This window comes from Lupinus angustifolius, chromosome LG04 (genome assembly GCF_001865875.1).
Source record: "Lupinus angustifolius cultivar Tanjil chromosome LG04, LupAngTanjil_v1.0, whole genome shotgun sequence".
Classification (NCBI taxonomy): domain Eukaryota; kingdom Viridiplantae; phylum Streptophyta; class Magnoliopsida; order Fabales; family Fabaceae; genus Lupinus; species Lupinus angustifolius.
The window spans coordinates 17,783,500-17,794,278 of record NC_032012.1 but is presented as its reverse complement, the minus strand read 5'-3'; the positions used below and the strand labels follow the sequence as shown (position 1 = coordinate 17,794,278).

The following is a 10,779-nucleotide window of genomic DNA, read 5'->3' as shown; positions in this document are numbered from 1 at the left end:
AAATTGTTAGGAGCATGAGCCATCCATCCAAGGATTGGATGCTTTGAGTTCCAAATGAGATTACAAAATAGATTTTTGCATCTCATTTGCCTTCTCCTTTTATTCTCTTGAATTATAAACTACAATTACAAAACTTACTTAAATAAAACTCCTATGAACTAAGAACAAGAATAGAGAACTTCAGGGAAGAATTTATAGGTAGAATGGTGAATGATATGTGTGTTATATGATCTTTGATGCGAATGAAATGTGCCTCTATTTATAGAAGTTTCCTTGGAGCCACTGAGCTGCTTGTTAGCACCGCTCAGCAGCTGACCAAACCCTTCAGCATGGGTTTGATCACTTGATCAAGCAGCTTTTTCACCTCCTTAAGCTTGACTCATCAAAGCTTGTTGTGAGCTATGGGACCAGCTATGGTGAGCTACTCTGAAAATCCTATGGTGGGCTATTTGAAGTGATGTCATTGGTGACTTCATGGTTTGCTTGATGGCTAAGTCAAGTCTAGGTGCACACCGCTTAGCACACCTGTAGCACCGCTAAGCTGCTTGTTCAGCAACTTTAACCGTGTTGACTGGGACATGGCATGGTGCTTGCTGACTTAGGCAGGAGTCTGGTTCACCACTGAGCTGCTTGGTTGCACCACTGAGCTGATTATTGAGCAGCTTGGGCGTGTGCCAGGCTCGTGTTTGACTGTGTCAAGCTTGAGTTCTGACCGTGTCATGATTAGTCTAGTGTTAGGTTGAGCGGCCAAGCAGGTTCGCTCAGCTGATTGCTTGAGCATCTTGGTCCAGGTTAGGTTGGTGTCCAGGTCAGGCTGGTGTCCAGGTCAGCTTAGTGTGGCTTGGTCCATGCTCAGCTGTCTGCTTGAGCACCTTGATTTTGACTTCTTTTTCTTTTTGACCATGAGTCCTTTTTTCTCTTTTCTTATTCTTTCTAAATCCTACAAAACACATAAAAAAAAAAGAAATACAAATACAAATATACAAGATTGTGATATTTTATACAAAAATATTGTTTTAAGTTGGTTTTTCTCAATTATGCTTAAGATAAGTGCCATAAAAATGTATGAAATTTAGATACGTTTGGCACTTATCAGAACCAACCAACACTAATTCACTACCTTTTTTTTGTAGTTTTAAGAAGTGCTTGCTTTATATCTAAATTTGATCGACGTATACAACTTTTAAAGTGATTGTGCAAGTGTTTTGTTCCTTGACTTGGATCTCCCAAGAGTCGTTTGCCACAATAATTGCAAGTTGCTTTCCACTTTCCATCTATCCTATGTCGCACAAAATGATTCCAAATAGATGATAATTGTTTTGGTCGAGCTTCTTCAACATCAATTGGACTTGAGCAATGAGTTTCATCTTGAATTGGAGGAGCATCTACATTCATTGAAAATGAGTTTGATTCACCCACATTATAGGTATTAAGAACTTGATTTTATCCAATAGAGACTTGCTCAGTAGACATACTGCAAAGTTACAATATGAAAGTTAGATTGTAACCTTGTATAAGTGTTGTGTTTGTATAATAATATATGCTTGTAACCTTGTATAAGTATTGTGTTTGTATTCTATACAACTATGTTTTCCAATGCTGATTTTTGTGTTTGGCAGCTTATGTTGTTTTAATAAACAATGATTATAAAAGTAGGAGGATAAGATCAATTTTTATTTGTCAAGAACATAAGTTGTTTTAATCAGCTTATCTAAACAAGAACAATATGCTTGATAAGTTCTTATTGCAACAGAGAAACTTTTGCTAACATGGACTAATTGGCTGATTGTTGAACATGTGCATCATGTTCTGTAATGATAGCCAATTAGTCATGTCCAATAGAGGCTTGTAACCTTATATAAGTATTGTGTTTGTATAATAATAGATGCTACAATTTCCATAACTTTTATCAAATCAAATGCAATTGTAACTATTCTGCCGTAGTAACAACTGTAACTATTAAATCAAATGTAAATTGAATGGTACAAATTTCTTGCAATAATAATACTGCAGTGAGGTTTGGTGTAATCATGAATGAAAAATTGTTACTTGGTGCACAATTTTTCCTTTTTTATCAGCTTTGTCATATTATAAAAGGTTTAAACAACTAAAGGAAATAAATTGAAACATACATATGTCATATAGAATGAAATAAGTTGAAACATACATATGTCATATAGAAGGAAATAAATTGAAGGAATGGATAACAAAGAACACTTAAGTGAGGAATGAATGAATAGAACACAGAAGACAATGTAAGTGACAGAGAACACAGAACACAATGTAAGTGACAGAGAACACAAAACAATGGTGTATCTAAGAGAGAGAAACGCACCTTGTTGTATCGTTGCCGTCTCACATCGTCATCGCCGCTTCAACTCGTCGCCGCTGCCTCACAGGGAAGGAGACAAGATATTGTGTGTTGGCTGGAAACTGGAATGAGAAGGGGAAGTATGGGTTTGTTGCCTGGCCATTGGAATGAGAAAGGGGAAGGGTTTATGAATTTTAGGAACAACCATGTGATTTGTGAGGTGTGATTTTAGGGTATGTTTTTTAAAAGTAAGGATAACATTGTAATTATATATATAGCAGGTACTCGCGGACACAGGTAATACAATACACGTGTCCGCCAGTTTATACTATAGATATTTTTAAAAACCCATTTGTAAAACCCGCATGTACCCGTTAGTGACTCGTGCCCGTACCCGTGTGGATTTTACCCGCGGGTACGAGTTTTTTTGCCATCCGTAATTTAATATGTATTCACTTGTACCGTATTGTCAAAGTTGCACTAAATTCAAATATTAGTGAGAGTTTTTCAAACATGAATGATTAATGATATCAACAATAAAATGGTGAAATTGACATCTAAAATTAATTTTATCTTATTAGTTAAATTCATATGATATAAATTTTGCACAAAATACATATTTTCAATATTAAATGATTTATAAAATTCTTACGATCTAATGACTATTGTAGCAAAGTTTGACAAATACAATTTGTGATCGCATAATCTATTTCATTTGTGTAAAGTCATTTTAAAATAATAGTATTACAAGTAATATTAACATCTACACTTATAAGACAACCCAATTTATTATCTATAACTTTTAGAATAATCGCACAAACACATGAAGTAAAAAATATTTAAATATAATATAATATTTTTTATTAAAAAAATTCAGGGGCAGTTCCCTCACATGTCCTCAATCTTCCGCACCTGTCTCAAACTAACCCTAAGGCCTTGTTTGAGAGTAGGGGTTTGGAGGGGAAGCGAAGGAAAGGGATTGCTTTAGAAAGCCTTCCCCTTGTTTGGGAGTTGGATCAAGGAGGAGGGAAGGTTTTGGAGGATTTCTCAAACCCTCCAAAACCCTTCATGTGTCTATTTCTAAAGTTCCTCTAATTTGGGGTTTTTTGGAGACAAAATGTCAAAATAGCTAAATATGTTTAGTAATAATATATAATTACATATTCTTGTTCATTTCTCATTGTTAATTATATTTTAAGGGAAAATAAAAAATATTTACATTATCATTAGTTTACCCCTCTTTATCTAAATTACATACTCCTAAACAAGGGAGAGGATTTCCTTCCTTTTCCCTTCCATCCCTTCCCCTTCCTAACCATTTGATCCTTCTCCTTCTCTTTCCCTCCTAACTCCCAAACAAAAGGCTTTGTTTGGGAGTGGAGTTTTATAGGAGAAAGGAATGGAAGAAATGACTTTAGAAAGCATTTCCCTTGTTTAGGAGTTCGATGAAGGAGAGATGAAGATTTTGGAGGGTCTCTCAAACCCTCTATATGTCTATTTTTAAAGTTCCTCAACTTGAGGTTTTTTTGGAGATAAAATGTCAAAATATCTAAATATTTTTAGTAATATTATATAATTATACATTATTGTTCATTTCTCATTTTTAAATACAATTTTAAAGGAAAAATAAAAAAAAAATATTCTTACGTTATCATTAGTTTATCATTCATCTTCTAAATTTTATACTCCTAGGTAAGGGGGAGAATTTCCTTCATTTTACCTTCTATTCTTCCTCATTCCTAACCCTTTGATCTATATTTTTTTCTTTCTCCCATAACTCCCAAACAAAGCCTAAGGTTTATAGACGCAACTCTGGTTCTATCGAGAAGGGAAAGGAAAGGAGAGGGATGAGAGGGTAAAGAGGGGGGAGGAAAGGAAGGAGAAGGGAGGGCAAATTCAACAAAACCCCTCCCTTGTTTGGGAGTGTGGAATTTAGATAGGAGGGGATGGAGTATTAATGTAATACAAAAATACTATTTTATCTTGTCGCGACCCGATTTTTGGTTGGAAGACCGGCTCTACGACTTGGGAGGAGGCGAACTTGATTTGTACATCTCCCGATTGATTTGGAGTCGCCACTACGTTTTTTGCGGTTAAAACATAGAAAACTCTATAGTAAGCCCAATTAGGATAATATGGTCTTTAGGCAGAGATTCTGAGCTCGGGAGTCGATTACGGATCGGGGAAGGTATTAGCACCCCGTCCGCCCGTATTAAAACGGTACCCTCACTAATAACATGGACTTTTATACCCTTAACAATTATTTATTTAGAATTATTTATTTTTATTATTGAGCCTGACAATATTGACTTTGGTCCTACGTACCCCTATTAAGGGGATCAAGGCTTACGTAGTTCTAGTTCGAAAATTGTTTAGTTAATTTGGTTGATTGTTAGTGATTTAGAAAATACCGATAGGTTTAAAAATGTTAATTTATTGAATTGATTAATATATAATTGTTTGGTTCAATGAGACTAATAGTTCAGGAACGGTGTTGGTCGTAGACCTTATCCTCATTTACGGGGAGTTAGAGACAACTCGAACCATAACCTCACTATAAAAATCCCATAAAATTTATTTGGTAAAATAGTTTTTAATTATTTATAGATATAAGATTTTAGTAATAAAATAGTTTATTAATTATACATATAGAATTAATAGTTTAGAGACGGCGTTGGTTGTAGACCTTCTTCTCATTCTCAGAGAAGTTAGAGACAACTCGAACCATAACCTTACTATAACAATTCCATGATTAATTTGGTAATATAGTTGAAGAGCCAAAGTTTTATCACATTATTACTAAAGAATATATTTTAAGTACTTACATTTTTATAACTAAATTAATTAAAACAATCTAACACAAAACAGGTTAGTGTGGGTTGTTGCATAATAATCTGATTATTGGACCCATGATATAAATGACTTGAAAAGAAACAACCCAAACAACAATAATAAACAAAAGAAACAATACAACTAATAAAACAAAAAATAAATAAGTAAAGCTAAAAAAGGAAGAATCACGTGTAAAAATCAAAAAGAAGAAATTGAGGGGTGTTAACCCTTTTGCCCATTTCACGCAGAACAAGTTGGGAAGGGAAAAATTGAAATCCCTAATCCCCAACTCCTTCTTCTTTCTAGCTCCATCTCCGGCGGTGGTGACGGGTTGTGCCTTGCCGGTGGCTTCGTTTCGAGCTTCTGTCTCGTTCTTCAAATCTCTTGGTGGTTCATGGTGGTGCCTTGCCGGTGGCTTCGCTTCGAGCTTCTGTCTCGTTCTTCAAATCTTTTGGTGGTTCACGGTGGTTATGGTGGGGTACGGTGGCTCGAGGTTCGGATCGCGGTGGTCTTCCAATTCGGGGTTCTTATTTTCGCGGTGGTCACCAAAGTAAGGTGGGGATTCAGCTATTCTCCTCGACTAATTATTTCCGAAAGTGTTAGGATTGATTTGGGGATGTTGACTTACCCTTATGTCTCTCCTGCATGCGGGATTTCTAGACGAGGTTGTGGTGCTCAAAGGATTCCTAATATCCCCAAATGCGAGAATCACAGTATCGGTGAAGAAGGTGACCATTGGAACCATAGGTCATGCGGTTGAGGCGAGGAGAACCCGTAAGGTATCGCATCTCCTTTTTATTTGCTTTTATTTATCTTTTAGTGCTTAAAATTAGTTGATGATGTGCGTATGAAGATGTGTGGAATCCTGATTTGTTTAGCAATAAAGCAAATAGTGGTTTTATGATCGCCTTACACTCTTAGTTAGTACATATGTTTCTGGGGAATGGTTGTTGTTATATATGCAAAAAGAACAGGTCCTTTCGGTAACGATTTTTTATCCTCTTCTTTCATTTGATTCTTTTACAGCCGGAATTTGATCGATCATATATAACTGATCTGGACAAACGGTTAACTAGGAATAAACCATAATACATATGAGTGTAAATGTGTATGTTTCTGTCAAAACCGATGAGTGTTTTACATGATCAATTGAAAATGTTTATGATTCAAGCATATAAGTCTATAACATGAATCGAATGAAACATAGCATTTTTTATGGTTTGAGTGCTTACCTGAGTGTATGCTCTCTGTTGTGTGATATGTATGCTGCCACTTTATGATGCTTGTGAAACGCAAGCCTATTTTTGGATTGAGTTTGCTTGGATGTATGGAGGTAGCGCTCTGGTTATGGTTGTGTATGATGCACGACTTTCCTCTGGGTTCTACTTCTTCTGTTGTAGATGTATGCCTGAATGTATTCTGATAGGTGGCTTAAAAGTATCCTTCTGATTGCTTATGTTTGTGTGATATCAATGTATGAGCATTCTATTTCCGCAGTATGTATATGTATGAGCTTTTTCTTTGATCTCTGAACGTATGTGTCTTTTGCTTTATCTCTGGAATGCTCTCTCTGGTCGTGAGTTCCCCTTTTTTGATAACCGTGTATGATAGCCCCCTCTGTTTTTTCACTATGTTTACTGAGTGTTGATTCTTTGTCTACAGAGGTTCTGCTTCTATATTTGTGTGATAGAACAGTGCATGAGGGTTCTGATTTCAGTGTATGTGTGTATTCTGGATGTTTGGGTATATGTGAGCTATGACAATTGTGTTCTGTGTTCTTTGCTTTTTTGTGATAGACACTGGATGCAAGTTTATATGGATTGTAGGTACATTCTGATGGTACTATGTATATGCATGGGTATTCTCTCTGGATTGCAGGGTTTGTTTCTAAGTTCTGTCTATACGGGTTCTATTTACAGCAATTGTCTGTTCTGTCTCTATGACAGAGTATGCTTTTTATAGCCAACTAGCTGGGCCTCCTGGGTTGCCCATTGAGAATCAGGAATAATCCTGACTCTTGTGTTTAGAAACTGCCTAATGATTAGTCTTTCATGTGGATTTATTGCATATGTAACTGATGATAGATCCTTTGGTCTGCTGGATGATCCCTGATAATTTTCTGGCAGCCCACCATTGCTCTAATTGCTCAATAATTGCCTTTATTCATGATGTTTATGACTGTTTGTAACTGAACGTGTCATCCCTAGAAATTCCTGCTATTGATTATCATGTGTTTTATGCTGTCTCTCTGCTGCCATTTACCAGCCTAATGACGTCTACTTAGTGCCTCTTTTGATGCTTTTACTTTGTAACTACCTGAAATTCCTGACTGATTTATCTTATGACTCCTGGTTGATGACCTTCTTTCATTAATTGGTTCTTTAACAACTTATTGTATGAGGAGCATTGCGTTGAGAAGGCCGATTGGTTCCCTGCACTGTGAGACTTTATGCAACTCTGTTTCCACAAAAATCAGTCAGCTGTACAGTTCGTAAGGGAGGGTATCCGAATAATCTTTTTTGTTCTTTAGCCATACCTACTTTAATACAAACTCTTTTGTTCTCTGAATTTAGTTTATTGTTTGCATTCATTAATATTGGTCTTATTGCTGCAGTAACAATATCATTTGAGAACATACGAACACAAGCAATAAATCCTAGGTGGGGGATCCAAGAACAGAAGCTTTCTGTGATGCTATGCAATACCCAATGGCTATAAGCACTCCAAGCATCATAAGCTATAGCTCATCCTGCTTTGTAAATGCCAAGTTGGTGAGATGAGGAATTTTGAAATGGGTCATTGAAGATGATGACCTTAAGGCAACTATTTTGGATTAGTATGCCACTGAGGTCTTTTGCTATTATACCAAGGCACGTGAAAGTATCTTAGTTGCCTATTTCCTGTCTGCTTTTGATAAGAGGATGGATATGTTGCCTATATATTCTTCTCAAGAACAATAATACCTCTTTTCTAGCATACTCTCTGCTTTTCGACTCCCACAATTCGGTATCAAACTTTTCACGTTTTTCCAATGTGTTTTTTCTTTCTGTTCTGCTATACCTTACTTCCTTGTGTGTTATGTGCAATCTAGACAATGTTGGTCTATATTTCCTTTTTTTTTTTAACTTTGTCTTGGGATAGTAGATGAGGTGGAAGAAAACAAGGAATCCACGTCCTCTTTGCTCTCTCCTCCACTTATGTAATATATTACATACATGGCAGAGCCAAGGTTTATAATCCGAAAATTAAACACAATGTGTTATGCCCACTAACAATAATAGAATCTCAAAAAATCGGTATGTGCTTTAAGATGTTATATGACCTTGATTATGTAACAATCCCAATGAAAAGTTTATTAAGTTAATCGAATTGAATTGGTAAAAATGTTTCTAATCGCAAGTTACGAACTAGACATTCACAAGACAAATTCAATGAAATATTTCACAAATTTGTTTGTTCCGAACTTGTTGTTTTGAAATTTTTATATTATTGTAAAAAGGCCGGACAAAATTGAGTGTTCACATATCCCTCTTCCTCCTTTAAAAAATCAATAGTATGTTATGTATTATATGTTATAGAATAATATTAGTAAGGGTAGTTAGGTAATTTGGCTTATTTTCCTCCAAAAACACCCCAATTTGGGGGAACTAGGTATTTTGGCATTTGGAGGGTTTGAGGGGGTTTGAAAAATCCTTCAAAACCCTCCCCTCCCCTCCACTAAACTCCCAAACAAGGGAATCCCTCTCCTAAACCCTCCCTTTCCTTCCCTCCCCCTCCAAAATGGTACTCCCAAACACACCCTTAAGAATGCTGATAGGAGGAGGACTTCTATGGCACCATAATTAGCTAGAGCGGGTTCTGATTCATTTATTAAATGTTGATTCCATAATCATATCCCATAAAATGTTTGACAACTACCTTGAGCATCATACCCCAAAATAAAAGTAAAATAAAATGAACATAAAAATTCAAAATACATAATCCCAACTCTTTCCACTAACGAGATATAGGGAACTTTGAATCTGGCATTAATATTTTAGAATGATTTTTTTGTATAACCAACGTTCTCTATCTTTTAAAGAGTGTGTGATTTTCCCTCCCAACAAGCGTCGTTACAAAAAATTGAACGTTTGACCTTTGACCTGACACGATAAAACCATTATATTCCAAATGATCTTCATTGGTGAATGATGAAACTGTACAAATATGTTAGTTATATGATCAATGATGATGATATAACAAAACCATAGTTCTAAACTATTGCTAAAAGAAACGTGGAAAACAGAAAACTAGTTCCAACTCTATACTCATCATCTCACAGCAAAAACAGCCTACTCCCTCATTCTCAAAACTACCTTATTACACATTATTGAACCCAATTCAGACTCATGTATTCTCAAAACTACCTTATAAAAACATAGCATAGCATAGTAGTAGATGTTCAAAGCAGACAAATATTACAGACATAAAAACAGGTGTTCAAAATTATGCACCGATACAAACATAAAAACCTAGACACACTCTAAGACTCAGGCTCAGAACTATCTTCATCAATGTCCACACTTCTCAGCTTAGAAGAGAGATGATGAAGTTCAAACTAGATCTGTTGGTTTTGTGTATCAAAGGCATCCATCCAATTTGAGATGTAGCCTCGATGAGAAACCAACTCGTCCATTATCATCTAATTGGTAGGCATATCAACGGATGAGGAAGATTGAGCATGAAACTCATAAGGTTGTGGTGCAGGTGGGTTAGGTTCTGTTTGATCAGCAGGTGCAGGTTGTCTATCAGATTGATGCCTATAAGAGCGACGATCACGGGGATCAATGGAGAAACCCATTTTGTGGACAGCTTCCATGATTCAGTGGTACCTTGGTTTCACCATTAGTAGGCACACCGAAATGTTCAAGAATGTTTGTTATGAAGATAGCATAAGGCAAAGGACTTTGTGTTCCTCGAACGTTCCACATTTGTCGCATCATCATTTAAGTCCAATTGATCTTGATGTTGAATTTCATAGCATACATCAATTGGAGCTCTATGTCACTTATTTGAGAATGGTTTGAAAAGTTTGGTAAGATGACATAGCTCAGCAGATAATGAAGCAAGCGATCTTCGAGTTTAAGATGTCCAACAGAGAGGATATCTCGATTTTTAACAGTTTCACGAAAGCCTTGCTGCTTACGCACTTCAATTTCCTCTTTAGAAATTCTACACATAGAATAGTAGAATTCCTTACGATCATAGTTCTCCCATTCACACTGAAGACCGAAACTAATAGTGCTACATTGAGTGGGTATTTTGCAGCACAATGAACTAAAAGTTTTATCATCTAAGACAATCTGTTTTCCTTTCACATGGGAAGTAAGACGATTTTTCCGAAAGTTCATGTTGCAGTAGAATACTCAAACAAGTTCGAGATATAAGTCGTTAGTTTCACAGAAAAAGTCAAAACGGTTTTGTTGCAGCAAAAGATAAGGAAATAAAAAATCTTCAAATTCAAAATTCTCTATATTACCGTATTTTGGAGTAAAAATGGTGTGACCATGGAAGTGCTCCTCGAATATCTTGCATTCCTCATCATTAGCAAGAAGCCTTGTCAAGTCCAGAGGGTTAGACTCCAAAGATGTTGTTCC

At 36.1% G+C, this 10,779-nt stretch overlaps 2 long non-coding RNA genes across 2 annotated transcripts; one reads left to right on the top strand and one right to left on the bottom strand.

Annotated features, from left to right (window-relative positions):
• On the top strand, nucleotides 5,351-8,248 carry LOC109346056. The gene is made up of 2 exons (XR_002107468.1): nucleotides 5,351-5,922; nucleotides 7,758-8,248. It is a non-coding gene; the product is annotated as an uncharacterized LOC109346056 (long non-coding RNA).
• LOC109344861 lies at nucleotides 9,302-9,540 on the bottom strand. The gene is made up of 2 exons (XR_002107352.1): nucleotides 9,499-9,540; nucleotides 9,302-9,457 (listed from the first exon to the last, which is right to left on the bottom strand). It is a non-coding gene; the product is annotated as an uncharacterized LOC109344861 (long non-coding RNA).